We start from the raw sequence: 18102 nt of genomic DNA, 5'->3' as shown, positions 1-18102 counted from the left end.
CCCCCTCCACACTGCCTATTTTCGTACCATTTGCAAACTTGGCCACAAAGCCTTCAATCCCCTTGTCCAAACCATTAATTTACAACGTGAAGAGTGCTGTAACTGTTGGAGTCAAGGCGTCATACAACATGGAAACAGGCCCTTCAGCCCAACTTGTCCATGCCGCCCAATATGCCCCATCTAGGTGTTATAGTTTAGATGTTGGAGGTACTGCGCTCACCGAGTCTGCGCCAACCATGAACCCCATACTCTGGGATGTCGGAGGAAACCAGGGCACCCGGGTAAAATCCAAGCGGTCACGGGAAGAACATACGAACTCCGTACAAACAGCACCCATAATCAGGATCGAACTTGGGTCTCTGGCGCTGTAAGGCAGCAACTCTACCGCTGCAACACTGTGCCTGGGTTTGGCCCATATCCCTCTCAATCTTTCTTATCCATGTAGCTGTCCAAGTGTCTTTTAAATGTTGTTATAGTACCAGCATCAACTACCTCCTCAGGCAGCTTGTTCCACATACCTACCACCCTCTGTGTGAAAAGGTTTCCCCTCAGGTTCCTTTTACATCTTTCCCCTCTCACCTCAAACCTATATCCTCTGATTTTTGTTTCCGTACCCAGGGTAAAAGACACTGTGCCTATATATTGCCCTCATAATTTTATACACCTCTTTTAGATCACCCCTCAGCTTTCAATGCTCTATATTTCACTCTAATCTTTCAGGGGAGCAGATGGGAAAAGCCCACTGCTTCCATGGCAATAGACAATAGACAATAGACAATAAGTGCAGGAGTAGGCCATTAGGCTCTTCGAGCCAGCACCGCCATTCAATGTGATCATGGCTGATCACCCCCAATCAGTACCCCATTCCTGCCTTCTCCCCATATCCCCCGACTCCGCTATCTTTAAGTCCTATCTAGCTCTCTCTTGAAAGTATCCAGAGAACCGGCCTCCACCACCGTCTGAGGCAGAGAATTCCACAGACTCACCACTCTCTGTGAGAAAAAGTGTTTCCTTTGTTACTCTTTCCTGACAGTTCTAGGATAGGTACAGCCTAGGATTTAGGGTGCGCCACTACTAGGTGGTGATACGGTGGGATTTAGAGAACATCTCTACTAGGGGCGATACCGTGAGATTTAGAGTGCGCTGCTACTGGGGGCTGTACGGTGGGGATTTTAGGGTGTGCTGCTACAAGGGGTGGTGTGGTACGGTGGGGATTTAGAGAGTGCCTTTACTCGTGGCGGTGCGGTGGGGATTTAGGGAGCGTTGCTATTAGGGGCGGTGGGGGTTTGGGGTGTGCCGCCACTAGGGGCAGTGCGGTGGGGATTTGGGGTGCGCCGCTACAAGGGGCGGTACGGGTACGGTGGGGATTTGGGGTGCGCCGCTACAAGGGGCGGTACGGTGGGGATTTGGGGTGCGCCGCTACAAGGGGCGGTACGGTGGGGATTTGGGGTGCGCCGCTATTAGGGGCGGTACGGTGGGGATTTGGGGTGCGCCGCTACTAGGGGCGGTACGGGTACGGTGGGGATTTGGGGTGCGCCGCTATTAGGGGCTGTACGGGTACGGTGGGGATTTGGGGAGCGCCGCTACTAGGGGCGGTGCGGTGGGGATTTGGGGTGTGTTGCTACTAGGGGCGGTACGGTGGGAATTTGGGGTACGCCGCTACTAGGGGCAGTACGGGTGCGGTGGGGATTTGGGGTGCGTCGCTACTAGGGGCGGTGCGGGTGTGATGTGGATTTGGGGTGCGCCGCTACTAGGGGCGGTACGGGTGCGGTGGAGATTTGGTGTGCGCCGCTATTAGGGGCGGTACGGTGGGGATTTAGGGTGCGCCGCTACTAGGGGCTGTACGGTGGGGATTTAGGGTGCGCCGCTACTAGGGGCTGTACGGTGGGGATTTAGGGTGCGCCGCTACTAGGGGCTGTACGGTGCGGGCAGCGCTGGCGGATAAAAGGTGGCCGGAGAGTTGCCGCCATAACCGGCGCGAGCAGCGGGACACGACAGGAGAAGGAGAGGCTCGGGGTCGTCGCACAGGTAATGAGGGCCCACTGGACCGCCAGGCTGCCGGGAGGGTCAGGTCAGGGCTGGCTCACCGGGCCCGCTCTCCCCCCTGCCGCCCGGGTCCCCGCTCCCCCTCCCCCGAGGCCGCATCCCCGCCTGCAGCCCGACCCGACCCGACCCCCAGTCCCTGCATTGCTGTGGCGCCTCGCACTTGCCCGCTGCTCTACCGCCGAGCACGGGCGGGGGAAGCCTGCAGTTCGGCCCGCTGCGTCCGTACTAGCCCACTAGTAGTAACTATGTAGACAAAAATGCTGGAGAAACTCAGCGGGTGCAGCAGCATCTATGGAGCGAAGGAAATAGGCAACGTTTCGGGACGAAACCCTTCTCCATAGATGCTGCTGCACCCGCTGAGTTTCTCCAGCATTTTTGTCTACTTTCGATTTTCCAGCATCTGCAGTTCCTTCTTAAACACAGTAGTTGCCCCTCTACACTGTGCTTGTTCGGTCCCTGCAGCTACATAACTGATGTTGAATCCCCCTCCACTGCAGCTGGCGGTGCCTTCCCAGCCCCAAGTCCTTGTGTCATTTTTACTTACTTTATTTTTCTCAATCTCCAGCAATGTTCCTCATATTCTTGGTCCTCTGGTTAGTCTCACTTGCACCCTCCCCGCTGCCCTGAAGCGCCCCTTTGTTTGCAAGAACTACCGTCCCCTTTGGTTGTGTTACTTTATTAAATCTCTCGCCAAGAGGCAAGAGTTGTTTAATTGTCCTGTTTACCGACCAATGGTACAATGAAATTCGTACTTGCAGCAACTTAACACGTCTGTGAATGCAAAAGTCGGCAACTGTGAACTTCTATGAACTGCCGTTGGTTACATCCAATACTTTGGTTTTTGCACTGAAGATTTTTTTTTTAATTGAATAAAGTAAGAACTGTAGTACTAGTGCAAAGACCAAAGTCTTTTGCAACCAAGTATATGGAAGTTTATTGTTACGATTTCCAGATCTGGGCACCGCCGTGGTTGTTCTCATAGCAATAATTTAAAGTGTGGTAATGACCTGGTTGAGAGAACAAAATACTTTTGGCCGGAACATGGGAGGATGGTGATGTGAGCTTGCCTACCTACTCCTTGAAATAATATGGTTGGGTCTGCTGTATCCACTTGAGGGCAGTTGGCACTGCAGTTTAGTGTCTAGTCTTGGAAGATGGTACATCTATTATTGCAGTATTTTGTACTTTACTGTCATACTGAGTTTTGTGCCTGGCATTTTGTTCAGTACTTCTCTTTCCCCAACCCACCCTACCTATAATTTATTTTCAGATTGGCTTGATTCAACCTGTAGGTTACTATATAATTCCTCTGTGCAACCCCCACTCTGTATTTGATGCTACCACAGAGTGCCTTCTCCAGATCTTCAGGCCAGCCTCAATTGTCCTCATTTGCTTTATTCCACTGCCCCCCACTCTTCTGTTTACTTACTCAGTTGGTGTGCAGCGATTCCTTCTATGGCCCCATCTCAGCATTGTTCTCTGCAGAAATGTTTGATAGTTTGCACAGATGGTAAATGCATACTCATCTGGAGCGGGGTCTGAGGCTCTTTGCTGCTTTAAAAAAACAAAACAGCAACGGTGTATGTTTGGCTATGTTTGGGTCTTCCAGCCTTGCTAAAAATAATGAATGCAGAAGGGGAGAGGGAGGAGGAAGGGGAAGAATGTTGGAAGACATTATAGATCTAGTCTCTAGGTTCATTATGTGAGCGCAAGTTGCATTAATACTCCAGTAGTTTGCTTTCTCTCTGCCTTGTTCCAAGCATGAGTTCTGTGGTGAAATTACTATCAAAGTAGTGTTCTGGCATCCTTGAAACTTTGGTACCAGACCAGCTGATTTTTCAAATTATTAGATGCGATTCCTATTAATAACCCAGCATCTTGATTCATGTTTGTTTATGATAACATTCCCAGTAATTCTGAGTTTGGCGAGAACTTGGCAAATGGTGTCCTGCAGGGTCAGAATCTTAAAGTAGGGTTTTCAAACGATAGATTATTGGAATTTTACTGTGGTACTTCGAGGATCTAACTGTCGGTTGCATGTGGTTTGAGGAGGAGGGTATTGGGAAGACAATGGTTGATGAGTGTAGATGAATCTATTCCACTATGACTATGTCCTCTGGAGTATGAAGTATTTGGCAATTTATAGAATTGGGTAACAAAACTTAATCGTTATTTAGAGACACGAGAAACTGCAGATGCTGGAATATTGAGCAATGCACAGTGTTGGAGGAACTTGATGAGTCAGGCAGCATCTGAATTAGGGGGGGGGGTCTTTTCTTCAGACTAATTATAGTGGGGAGGGAGGTGGAGAGAAAGTTGGAAAAGCAAAGTAGGATTGGGACAAAGCCTGGAATGTGATAGATGGAGAAACGCAGAGCTGCAGATGCTGGTTTCTACCAGTGATAAACCACAAACAAAGTAACCTAGATGGTTAGGCAGCTTCTCTGGAGATGGGCCCTGACCTGAAATGTCACCCGCCTGACCCACTGAGTTACTCCAGCATTTTGTGTCTATCTTAATTGATAATTGGATACAGGTGAAACTTTGGGCAGAAAAGATTCCTGTTATCATGGGGAACGCTGGAAAGGCTTAGCTAGTTGGACTGCATCTCTGTAAAGAGGAGCAGAGTTAATGTCTTGGGTAGACAAAAATGCTGGATAAACTCAGTGGTGCAGCAACATCTATGGAGCGAAGGAAATAGGCAACATTTCGGGCCGAAACCCTTCTTCACATTTACACTATATTGCACCCCAAAGCTATTTTTGGGCACTTCAAATATCCAGTACAGCTTCATTTAAAAAAATCTTTGACATTGTCAAAGACTTTTTTAAATGAAGCTGTGCTGGATATTTGAAGTGCCTAAAAATAGCTTTGGGGTGCAATGTAGTGTAAATGTGACCATGCAGTTGTTTCTGTTTTATTTGAAATGCGACAGACTGGCCTTTGGTTCTGACAACATATGTTGCTAGTTTTAATTTTAGAAAGTGTGAAAATGGGCTCTTGTTTCATCATGTCCATGTTGACCATTGATCACTCATTCACATTAGTTCCATGTTGTTCCACTTTCTTATCCACTCCATACTCTGGGATGTGGGAAGAAACCGGAGCACGTGAAGCAAACCCAGGTGGACACGGAGAATGTGCAAACTCCACAAAGACAGCGCTGGAGGTCAGAATAGAACCATGGGTCTCGTGTTGAGGCAGCTCGACCAGCTGTGCCACTGTGCTGCCTTTGTTTTATTTTAAATGCAAAGGTATGGCTGTTGGTGGTTCTGCCAGCATCATGGAATGTTGGAGTTTGAGAAGAGTTTTGATGGACGTGTATAAAAGTATGAGTGGCATGGGTAGGGTATACTGTTAGAACCTCTTTCCCCAGGGTGGGAGTTTCCAATGCGAAGGGACATTGGTATAAGGCAAGGGTTCCCAACCTGGGGTCAATTTCACCTGCCCAGGGAGTAAATTTGTTGATTCTGGATTTGTACATATTTTTTCTCATTGACTGACTGTGTTTGGTACTGGTATGCCGGTATCTGTTCAGCATTAGTTGTTCATAAATAAGTGACATGACATTGTTATGTGCTATTAAAGTTGCCAGGGGTAAACGGGGCCAAAAAGGTTGGGAACCCCTGGTATAAGGTGAGAGGAGGAAATGTTTAATGGATATGTGCGCGTGGAGTTTTCTTGCAGAGGAGTGGGCACTTGGAACGCATTGCCTGGAGTGGTGGTGGAGGCATAGTGGCATTTCAGAGGCTTTTGGATAGGCACATGGGTATGTAGGGAATAGAGGGATATGAATCAGATTTCAGATTCAATCTTTATTGTCATTGTGCAGTGTACAGTACAGAGACAACGAAATGCAATTGGCATCTCTCAGAAGAGCGAACATAGAATAATGAGCAATAAATATATATACTGTTCAGGCAGATGAGTTCAGTTTAACTGGGCATCATGTTTGGCACAAACTTGATTGTGGGCTGAAGGGCCTGTTCCTGTGCTATACTGTTAATATTCTAACGTAAAGTTGGTGGGTCTGCAGTGTTGAATGCATATCCTGCTGTGATCATTGGGTCGGTTGTACTTATAATGGCAGCATTACTTGTAATGGGCAGATTTGTGCGACTGGCACCAGCATTTTGTTCAAAGCTTCTGAGTCTATATTTAATGGGCCATATGAGCCATGGACATTCTATGCGGCATGCACAATTCATTATATTAAATGTGTCCCAGTGCTAATTGGTCGTGCTATTTATGGGTGCATTTTGATAACAGAGTGACTCTGCATTTCTGGCAACCCATTGTCATCAGGTCGCACGTCATTCTGTTTGTTGCTGGGGATTCAGTTTGTGTTATGTTAAACCTGTTGCGCTGCCTGTCGTGAGGTGCTGCATTCTTGAGGAACCCATCTCTCCCAGAAGCAAGGTTCACCTTTGGGTTGCTCTTCTCAAAAACTTTTTGATTAATTTTGAGAGCAGCAAGTTTTGGATCTCCTTATTAGTTTTGGTTTTGTAGATACAGCGTGGAAACGGGCTCTTCGTCCCACTTAGTCATCAGCGACATCACCACGGAGGTCCGCTGGACTGGAGAGCGGCATCTTCGGCCTGGATCGATCGCCTCAACGCAGAGGGAGAACAAGGAGGGAAGAGACGGAGACTAAGACTTTGCCTCCATCACAGTGAGGATGTGCTTGGTGAACTCACTGTGGTGGATGTTTAATTTGTGTTTATTGTATGTTTTGTTATTATCGATTCTGTGTATGACTGCAGGCAACATAATTTCGTTCAGACCGAAAGGTCTGAATGACAATAAAGGATCTATCTATCTAGTCCATGCCGACCAGCAATCGCCCATACACTATCTCTCTACCACACACTAGGAATAATTTATAGGAGCTATTTACAAACCTGCATGCTTTGCCATGAGGGATGAAACCGGAGCACCAAGAGAAAACCTATGTGGTCACTGAGAACATACTATCTCCACACAGACAGCACCCATAGCCCAGATTGAACCCAAATCTCTGATGCTGTAAGGCAGCAAAACTACTGCTGCTCCATCTGTGCACTAGTCTAATGCATAATCATAGAGCAAGCAGACATCACCTGAGCTTGTTTGGGGGTAGGATGCTGTGGCCCCATGCTGCAGCCAGGCCGGTTTCTGGCTGTGAATTGTACATCAGCTATCAATTGTACATGAATTGTTCAGCTTTGAACAACCCTTCATGTTTTGCTATGTCCATGTGCTCTGCCAAGTTGCGGTGGGGTTAGATTTTAGGTGTTTTCTGTCCTACTTTTGATTGGGATTCATAGTTCTTGTGTGGGATGTGCTGGGTTGATATTCTACATTTTGGATGATGAAGTTGGTTTGGATTTGTGGTGTCATGCTTGCAAAAATTGGAGCACCGTATTGAACAAATGCAATAACAAAGGTGGTCTCTTCAATATTCATTTTAAAATAAGAGGCTGGCTGTTGGTGACTGTCCACATAACATCATTTCCAAACTGTTAAGTGTTTAATTTTCGGATGTACTGATGACAATGACATTCTTGCATAAGCTTCGCTGGCCTGTAGACTCAATGCATACAGATAATTTATTTATTGTTTTTGTTACATTAATAAGCAGAATACCAGAGCCAAAAAAAAGTCATTTGTGCAATCGGTGTCCATAGTTGTGGTCAGTGTGTAATGTTCAAGATCCTGCTGTTTAGAGACCAAATGCTGGAGTAACTCAGTGGGACGGGCAGCATCTCTGGAGAGAAGGAAAGGGTGACATTTCAGGTCGAGACCCTTCTTCAAAGAGAACTTCTTCAAAGAAGGGTCTCGACCTGAAATGTCCTTCTCTCCAGTGATGCTGCCTGTCCCACTGAGTTACTCCAGCATTTTGTCTTATCTTCAGTGTAAACCGGCGTCTGCAGTTCCTCCCTACGAAGATCTTGATGGTTGTTGGAAAGGAGCTATTCTTGAACCTGGTGGTCAGTTTTCGGACTCCTGTACCACCTTCCCGATGATAGGAGTGAAATGAGAGAGAGGGAGAGAGTAAGTATGCATCCCCATGGATAGGAAGGATCATGCATTTTTGATGACTATTCAATGGAATGAATTGTCTGAAGTGCTGTGGATATTCATTTTAAAAGTGGGTACCAAAGAAATCAAAGCCCATGATAGGAAGATGGAAAAATGTTTACTAGCATGGCTTGAGAACTTTAATTGTATAGAATAATTTTTTTAATGTACAGGTGCACAACCTTTTATCCGAAAGCCTTGGGACCAGACACTTTTCGTAATTCAGAATTTGTCGGTCTTCGGAATGGAATTTTTTTAGCGTAGATTTTAATGGCTGGCTCAGTGGTAGAGTGCTCGGCTCGTATCCGCAAGGTCGCGAGTTTGCGCCTTGATCCCGGCAGTTACTCGGTCGCGAGTTTGAGTCTTCAATGTCGTTTTTTCTTGCAGAATAAATGTTTGTATGAAATGCAGTGTAGGAGAGGTGTACTGACTGTGTGGGCAGAACTTTGGAAGTGATTGCCCACCAGTCTAAAAAGCCGCTGTGTCTCCCTGTCCCTGGGATAGCAGGCGGCGATCAAACAGCACAATACCCCCCTCCCCCTCCAACTCCAGAGGAATCCGCTCCCCGATGGGCCGCTACGACGACAAGTGGCAGTTTGCCCACAGCCCGAGCTGCGCCCCCTCATCCGCCACCCCAAGAACAAGACGTACCTTGCACACCATCAGCTTCTGCCCCTACGTGTTCCTCTGGAGTTGGAGCGGGGCTGGGCTGGAGTTGCTGCTGGCTGTGGGTCTCTGGGATCTCCGTGCTTGCAGTGGGCCTGGGGGTCGGTGTCCCGTTGGTCCTGACGTCTCCGGCCACCCCCCTGGACTGGATCTGAGACTGGGAACTGTACCGCCCTTGCCCCCTCCCTCTGCAACTGCAAACAACCCCACTCTCCTGCAAGGGCGGTACAGTTCCCGGATGATGGCAGGTGGCCGGAGACGTCAGGACCAACAGGAACCCGCTCCCCGATGGGTCCCTACGACGCCCCGAGCTGCGCCCCGTCATCCGCAACCCAGGTTCCTCTGTAGTTGGAACCAAAGATCTTTGGTTGGAACGGGGCTGGGCTGCTGCTGGCTGTGGGTCTCTGGGATCTCCGTTCTTGCAGTGGGCCTGGGGGTCGGTGTCCCGATGAGGGGGCACAGCTCGGGGAACGGCTTCTGGTGGTCCTGACGTCTCCGGCCAGTTTGCAGTTTTCCTCTGTAGTTGGAGCGGGGCTGGGCTGGGCTGCTGTTGGCTGTGGGTCTCTGGGATCTCCGTGCTTGCGCTTGAAAACGTTCACCGAGGGCGGCCCGCAGAGGTGACAGCGGAACCTCCGGTCGGTCCTCGAAGAAAGGGGAACTAAATCCCCATTCATAAAAGAGAAGGTGAGGGTATATTGCGCGGGAAGGTTAATCATTGACAATATGCTGCTGCCTGCCCGCTGAGTTAAAAAGTTCCCACGCAAGACTCACGATACACTGTGTATCGTGAGTCTACCGTGGGAACTTTTTAACTCAGCGGGCAGGTAGCAGCATATTGTCAATGATTAACCTTCCCGCGCAATATACCCTCACCTTCTCTTTTATGAATGGGGATTTAGTTCCCCTTTCTTCGAGGACCGACCGGAGGTTCCGCTGTCACCTCTGCGGGCCGCCCTCGGTGAACGTTTTCAAGGACCTTTCTTCAAGGACCGAAAAAATGGCCGCTATTCGGAGGTTTTCGTTATTTGGATCTTCGGATAAAAGGTTGTGCACCTGTACTTAAAAATAAAAATAAATAAATAATAATAATAAATAAGTAAGTTGTGTATGTTGACCAGGTTGCGTTTGTGTTGAACCAGTAAGTGATGACGTGCCTGATCCACTACCTTGAGGCCCAGGATCTTCTGCGTCATCACATGAAGGTCAATAATGAGTCTTCTGGGGCTGTGGTTTATGAACTCACGCCTGGCCCGCCGGAGGTGTATCTGGGTATTGACAGCTTCAGAGTTGTTCTCTGCTCGAGGGAAGTTCCACCTCCAGGATTGACGGGGACATTTAAATGGTGACGAGTGTTCGTGTTGCCGGCACGTGCTGGTAACATCAAGCCCCGAGGGCTGTTGTCCGTTAGACATTGGAATGCAGTGCTTCATTGTTAATACTCGGATGGAATACTTTCGCAGTTAATATGCAAAAATTGTCCATTAATAGATAGACACAAAAAGCTGGAGTAACTCAGCAGGACAGGCAGCATCTCTGGAGAGAAGGGATGGGTGACGTTTTGGATCGAGACTCTTCTTTCTTGGTCTTGGGTATGCAAACATCAATGGTCAGTTATGCAAACCAAAGGTTGGGTTTCTAGCTATGATTCTGTGTTACTTGTGCAGTAAAATAAATGGGGTCTCCTATGGTATGGTCTTCAGTCAGTGACATGGTTGACCTCCACTGAGTCTTCATTCAATGTTCTTGCCTGTTTCCCTAACATTAGTTCAGATCCATCACCAGATTGAGTACATTTAAAGACTTCTTAGATGTGTGTAATCCAAAAATTCAAGATTAGATGGGACAAAATTTGCTTCTAGTTAGTCTCAGCAGACCAACTTCATCATGACTATTTTCTCCCGTTTTGAAGAATCCTCTTCCAGCATCTACCTGTTCAGTCTTTGGGTAAGATTCCTCCCCTGCAGTCAGAAAAATCTGGTTTCAACCATCAGCGGCTAAAATGTATTGTTTAAGAAGGAACTGCAGATGCTGGAAAATCGAAGGTAGACAAAAGTGCTGGAGAATCTCAGCGGGTGAGGCAGCATCTATGGAGCTAAGAAAATGGGCAATGTTTCGGGCCTGGCCCGAAACGTTGCCCATTTCCTTCGCTCCATAGATGCTGACTCACCCGCTGAGTTTCTCCAGAACTTTTGTCGACCTCCGCTAAAATGTATTTTTTGCTTGTCGTTCAATCCTCTTGGTGCTTGATCTTTAGTAGTTCTGAATTAGTATTAAACTGTTTTTTGCTGCTGATGAATCTGTTTCCTGATACATTTCAATTGCCGTTGTATTGGAGTTTGAATCCTCTGTCATCTTGACGAAGGAGACTGAGGGGATTTTCTCTACTGATAAACTGTGAAACAGATTGGTGCAGTCTGCTGTAATCCCGCATCTGGGTGAAGACAATGGACCTTCTTCAATTCACCCTTTTGCACAGCTTGCATTGAATGGTGATCACAATGATGCAAACGTGCGATCTGTTCTGTAACAATGCAACAGGTGAGGCTTTGGTTATCAATTTTGAAGTGCAAGCATGCAGTTGACGGCCAAACACCAGGTGTCGTATTGAATGCGGGGCCAGAATATCAAAGTGAAAAATGCCCTTTGTATTAAGTGGCTTTGTCACTTTCAAGAAATGCCACAGTGTTAGTTGATTCCTGGACGGTGTCCCGGCAGTCTTCTGTAAACACGAAATGCCCCCAGGGCCTGAAGATGAAGACTAGGTTGCAGCCGCATTAACGCGGACAGTAGGCTAGTGTCTACTATAATCCACATGTCAGAACTGTTACAGATCTTTGCTGGACACCCCGAACAGCAGCAATGGCTTATTTTCTTATTGTAGTGAAATTCATTCAAAGACGTTGCATTACTTTTGAGCACAAAAATGGGCTAAAAACCAGCTTAAAAAAAAATGTTAGTGTCTTAAAGACAAGAGGTGAGTTTGTCAAGGAAGCAGGGCTGATCGTGGCAATTGTAAATGTAGGTGGGTATTATTGTGAAAACACAAGGTATGTGCTCCAACACCAGGATAAGCGCTCAACTAAGAAAAGCAAGGCAATGCCAACAGAGTATCCAACCTACCTATACACACTTGTGCTGTAGGACAATAACTGGCCTCATATTCACTAATAAGCTGTCTACATGTGAACAAACACACAAGCTAAATATTTAACCAGGTAACCCAATCCAAATGCTACATGAGAGTTTAAAATGCCTTTAAAAATGCACAGTTAAACTTATAACAACAAAAACGAGGGTTATAGTTTTATAATATGCCATTATATTATTGGGGTTTTCTCGTGGGCACCTCCCTCCGCTGGCGTTTTGTTGAGTTGGGCCCACAACATCTCGGGAAGGATCAACGGTTGGTTCTGGTGTCCCAGGACCCCCCCCCCCCCCCTCAATACCTGCTCTCACCACCTAGAGTGGTTGGTTAAGGTATGGGGCATAACTGGTCTAGAATCGTGCTACAAAGCTTGACCCAAGCTGGAGTGAACCCACTGGGCAAACTGAGTATTTAACGGTAACCTGGCTTGCTGGGTGGATGGACTATTTTGAGCAACTTGTGGCAGCACTCTCATGGCGTGCACACCTTCAATCTCTGAGTCCAGTGTATAATTGACATGTGTACTGGCAATGAACAATGAAGGGATAAATTAAACTTGCCTTGTTCTTGAGTTGCCACATCTATTATATCATATCCCCCCCCCTAAAGGTTGCTATTAAGAGGCTGAGTCTGATGAACAGCCCAGACCCAAAAGTCACCTATCCATGATCTCTGTAAAAGCTGTCTGACTCGCTGAGTTACTCCAGCCCTTTGTCTGTTTTTGTTTTAACCAAATTTAAACTTGTGTCTTGACAGCTTTTTTCTGTAATTACTTTGGGTAGTTCTGTGGCCTGTGATTGTTAAGGATTGGCACATGTTTCTTTTTAAATTCTCTCCATATCAAATCGCTGAGCATTGTCAATAGTTGTAGTTAATGGCCAAAGACTGTACATGTAGATGACATAGTGAGAATCTTTCTGGTGCACAGACTGAGCCAGCATATTGGAGGCACAACACATCTCTCCATGTTCTTTAGTGCCACACTGAACAGAGAAAAATATCCCTCAAATCTATAGCCTACTAAGTGGGAGTAATTCTTCCAGAATAATAATTCCTTCACCAGAAATTCCTTCTCGGCAGCAAATATGTTATTGTAGCTATGACTTTGTTTTAAGGGCATGACTGAAATCATCTTAGTTAATCTGGAAAATATCCATGCCAACGGTAAAAGCAAGCTGATCCATCATTTCCCTAAACTTGTTTAAAACAGTTAGCAGCTGTTAAGTGTCTGGTCCTGTGTGACTGTTTTGAAGCTAACATATTTGTTCATCTGTCAGAGCAGCCTGGTATTAAGACTTGGGATTTTATTTTTAAAGAAAATAACTTGAGGTTACATTTTGGGAAAATTGCTATTTAAACCAGGAAAAGAATTGACAAATATTTGAATGTCTCATCCCCCCCCACTTGGGGAACTCGCAACTTGGGGAACTTGGAAGTCCCAGTGAGGGCTTCCACTAATTCTTGTGTTACGAGCTAAGATCCCAATGGGACATTCTGGTTGGGCGGATGAGTAATTTGGGGACTGGTGGTATTTAAACTGGACTAGTGCTATTCTCGACACCATTCTGAGAAGTAGAGTGTCAAATTCCTATGAATTAGTGGAATGTTGTGCTTTCCACATGAGGTTTTGAGAGCCTCTGTCTTGGTGACATGGCTTGGCATTTGGGGATGGGTGGTGGTGGTGTCCATTGGAACTGACTTAATTGGGGTCTCTGGAGGATTTTGCAGATAATGTATCTTTGGGGCCCCCTCTCTATTTTGAGGGCTGTGGCTCAAGTCCCAGAAGTACACGAGGGTAGATTCAATGAAGCCAGGTGACTGCTTTGTATTGGCTGAGGCATCTCTTCCACTATTGCTCTCAATGAGCTATGGACTGGTGCAATGCAGGGAAGGAACATTGATCATTGTTTGTGTTCATGAACTGGAAGTGTGGGAAGCAGCTTTTGTTGTCGACATTATTCTTATTGCGAGGTTGTAGTGGTGTAGTTGTTTGCTGGAGAAGGTTCCAGTTCAAGTGAGTTTATTGTCATGTGCCCCGATAGGACAATGAAATTCTTGCTTTGCTTCAGCACAACAGAACATAGTAGGCATTGATTACAAAACCGATCAGTGTGTCCATATGCCATTATATAAATATATACACACATGAATAAATAAACTGATAACGTGCAAATAACAGATAATGGGCTATTAATGTTCAGAGTTTTGTCCGAGCCAAGTTTAATAGCCCGATGGCTGTGGGGAAGTAGTGAAAAGGTGACTTTTATAACCACTAAACAGGTTCGCTTCTTAAATCTCGTTGCACTGACGTGCAATGACAAAAGATATTATTATTATTATTATTATTATTATTAAACAGACACCACACAAACTGTTTGGTAGACCAGTTCAAAACTTTACTTATTATTGGCCGATGGAAGGGAGGAAGAACTCTAAGTCAAGTGAGCAATTACAGACACTTCACCGTCCTCCCCCACTTCTCTGAACAACAGAATTACATCGCATTATATAGTGTTTCTTTGTCACCTTAGCACATTCCACAGACATTAGTCATGGTCAGAGGTACAGGAAAAGGCATCACATCAAAGGCATTTTGTCACAATCCCTTAGATCGGTCTAGCTTCTCCTCTCTTGTCACCTCCTCCCTCATAAACATAGGACACTTGGTTTACGACATCTTACTTCAAAGAGATGACTCTAGCTCTCTCTTCCTCTGTCACCTCGTCACTTGGGAGACAATGTTATAGTATTTATTATCTCACACACCGCAACCTGAGGCAAGCCTAATTTGAGACTAAATATAAGCTGTAAGCTATCCCAGAAGCCAATTTAATATCTTCTTATATTTTTAACTAAAATTCGGCTTCATCAGTAGCTATTCCTGAACCTGGTCGTTGCAGTCTTTAGGCCCCTGTACCTTCTACCTGAATGTAGCAGGGAGATGAGTGTGTGGCCAGGATGGTGTGGGTCCTTGATGATACTGCCAGCTGACAAAGTGTTCAAGAAGGGACTGCAGATGCTGGAAAATCGAAGGTAGACAAAAGTGCTGGAGAAACTCAGCAGGTGCAGCAGCATCTATGGAGCGAAGGAAATGGGCAACGTTTTGGGCCGAATGGCCTGAAACGTTGCCTATTTCCTTCGCTCCATAGATGCTGCTGCACCCGCTGAGCTTCTCTAGCACTTTTGTCTACGTTAAATACTGACATTTGGTTAACCTTGCTTCCTACAAATATTGCAGTACTAGTTGCATCAATACATAATTGGGACATGAAACATTTGATGCTTGGTTATTTTAGAGAAGCTCAATGGCAATTCTCTGTTACTGCATGAAACTCGTAGTAACTTGTTTCTGAATGGAAGCCGTGCTGAGTGTGCATTTTCTTTTGGATTTGTGTGGTTCACTGTTCCACTGTATGGTGAGTAGCAGCCTTGGGAGGAGTGATTCTGCTTTACCTTGGCCTCGAGCATTAATCTTGAGTGAAGAATATTGACTAGTGCTTGCATTGTCACGTGTGCAGTGTTCTCCGTGGTGTTTTCGTTAGTGACTCTGGCAACGAGGAAATAATGTTTGGATCGTGTACCTTCCTCCCCGACGTTTTTGATCAGTGTGCCTGGAATCATCCCATCTATTCTGATTTGTAATGTTTGCTGTAGGTCATTATAACCTGTGATTCTAAAGCAATCTTAGCAGCTATTTTTCTTTGTACTAAGCATTAGGAAAGATTAAAGGTGGAATTATAGAGAAAGCAGTGTGATCTGCTTGGTTCAGCCAACTTTTCAAAAGAAATGGGGAACATTTTGTGTTGATAACCAAAACTGGAAGAAGTTGGATTTAAACTGCATTTAAAGTACAGAGGGAAGGGATTAAAATACAGGGCACAAGGGATAAGTGGTCGTTGTGCAACATGAGTGTGGTAAAGGGATTAGTAAATGAAGATTAGAAGTGGGATGAAGACCAGAGAGAAACTAACTCGAGCTGCAGCTCCAGCTGTGTAGTCCTTATTGATATGGAAGAGGTGAATTAAGTGTACTGTTCATAATTTCTGAATAGTTGCTGGATTGCAATGTGGGCTGTGAGGAGGAAGTAGAAAAGCTTTGGAGGTGCAAGAAACTGCAGATGCCAGAATCCTGAGTAAAAAGCAGTGGGTGAGTAACCCAGTGAGCTCGGCAGCATCCGTGCAGTGAATGGACAGACAGCATGTCTATCAGGGTCCTTCAGAATGAGATGAAGACAAGTAAAGCTTTACTGATGCGGATATCAAATGGAATATAATGTGGAAAAGCAAATTCGTCCAGTTTGATAGAAATGTTATTGAAAAATTGTATATTTGAAAGGTGATGTTTGGAAAGATCTGAGTGTTCTTGGACATGAGCCACAAAGTGAACACTCAGATATTCCCAGCTATTGGGAAGGTTAATAGCATTTCTGTTTTGGTGAGGAACGGTTTGTGTACGAGGATTGATCCATCTTTCTTTAACTTGCTTAGCGCCCTAGTGAGACATCTTATTTTTTCCAAGTCGTGTGTTTTTGCCTTGTGATGAGGTGTATTGAAATTGCATTGGATTTTATCCTAGGAATAATGGAATTGTCTTTCTAAATTTCATTTGGAAGAATGAGCTGGTCCCATTCAGAGCTTTTCCTTTTGTGGGTTGATGGGGGTGAATGTTGGCATGTTTTCCCCCAGCTGGTGTCTAGAATCATGTGTAGGTCAAATGGAGATTGTTGTTCACGACTGCAGTAGTTTTCTTTCACATGTTTTTACCCTGAACCTTTAGAATTCACTAAACAATAGTGGTCTAGGGGTGGGGTGGTCGGGGGGGATATTTAGCAATGTAAGGGATTGGAAGGGTTATTGTTGGTACAAAATGGGGAAAGTCCACTTCATCTGTAGATCAATTTTATTACTAAGTGATACTACTTGCTTATTACTAAGTAGAATTGTTTTCTCTTGTTGAGAATAAAGTGTTTTTTTGCTGGTATATCTTTGGATGCAGCACAAAAATAACAGCTGTTTGTAGTGTTGAAACTGTCTCCTGGTGAAGTAATGAGACCATAGAGATGCATGTCAGAATAGAATTCTTGATCTTGCCTTGTGTTTGTGTGGAACATTTCCTTGGCTTGATACAAAAAAGTAACCATTAAATCACAATGGACCTCCTAGCTCACTCCATTCTGTCACGTTAAGAATCCTCTGCTTTAATTTTCCCTACTTTGCATCTGCAAATAATCACAATACTAAGCTTGTCTTTGAATATGTGCAGTATGAGCCAGTCCTATTGAAAAGTTCTTTTGATGCTTGAAGGGGTAGAAGTGTAGAATATATGCATGCTACAGCAGGTCAGATGACAGAAATTTGTCATCGTGGCATTTGCATTGGGGCCTGAAATCTGACTCTGAATAATTTGTCCATGAAATTCGTGTGAGGAAAGTAAATACAATTTATTAATAAAAAAATTAATTAAAAAAATTATATCTTGTTTCTTCAAGCATGTGCAGATGACATGGGTTTGCATCACAGAAAATTGTGTTAATGTGTGGCGATCGCTGGTCGGCCTGGACCCGGTGGGCCGAAGAGCCTGTTTCCGCGCTGTATCTGTCATATTTTTAAAAAATGTTAAAGGTGTAGGAGGAAGGAACTGCAGATGCTGTTTTAAACCAATGATAGATGGAGTCTGAAGAAGTGTCTCGACTCGAAACGTCACCCATTCCTTCTTTCCAGAGATGCTGCCTGTCCCGCCACTGAGTTGCTAAATGTTAAAGTACTATTTTTGGCAGCATGCGTTATTGTCTGTTAGGAGTCTGCTCGTTTAGATTTGTTCAGAATATCACAGCAGCAACTTTGTTTCTCTTGGTGTCTTTTTTGTGTCCCAAGAGTTTTAATGGGAATTTTGGTGACCAAACATGTGATGCTGAGTTACAGGGGTATGTTCAGGCAGGTAACAAAGTGCCAAGGAAGAGGACATGTTTTTGGTCAAATATGTAATGGCTTGAAGATTTAACTTGTCACAGTGGGTAAATTATGTTAATAAATGTGGTGAAAGGCCTGTAAAATGGCTGCAAATCAGTTCAAGCACAAGAAGCAGAATAAAGAATTGCTAACTAAGGTTGGATGGTAGAAAAAAGGCATTGGGCTAAATAACCTTATTAATCCTGGCATTAAATGTAAGGGTGATGAATAAAAATC

The 18102-nt window shown here is 45.2% G+C and overlaps 1 protein-coding gene across 2 annotated transcripts in view; it reads left to right on the top strand.

The window, feature by feature from the left end:
- Positions 1-18102, top strand: part of spsb1 (splA/ryanodine receptor domain and SOCS box containing 1) — a 76772-nt gene that overhangs the window by 11415 nt on the left and 47255 nt on the right. Inside the window, exon 1 of one of the 2 annotated variants that reach the window (XM_033048557.1) lies at positions 1903-2028. The exons of the other annotated variant lie outside the window; for it this stretch is intronic. The gene's annotated coding sequence lies outside the window, so the exon portion shown is untranslated. Of the gene's footprint in view, positions 1-1902; positions 2029-18102 lie in introns of those variants that run through there. 2 annotated transcript variants of the gene reach the window in all.

Source organism: Amblyraja radiata, chromosome 31 (genome assembly GCF_010909765.2).
Source record: "Amblyraja radiata isolate CabotCenter1 chromosome 31, sAmbRad1.1.pri, whole genome shotgun sequence".
Taxonomy (NCBI): domain Eukaryota; kingdom Metazoa; phylum Chordata; class Chondrichthyes; order Rajiformes; family Rajidae; genus Amblyraja; species Amblyraja radiata.
Note: the sequence above shows the minus strand (reverse complement) of the source record. Positions and strands in the feature narration are given on the sequence as shown.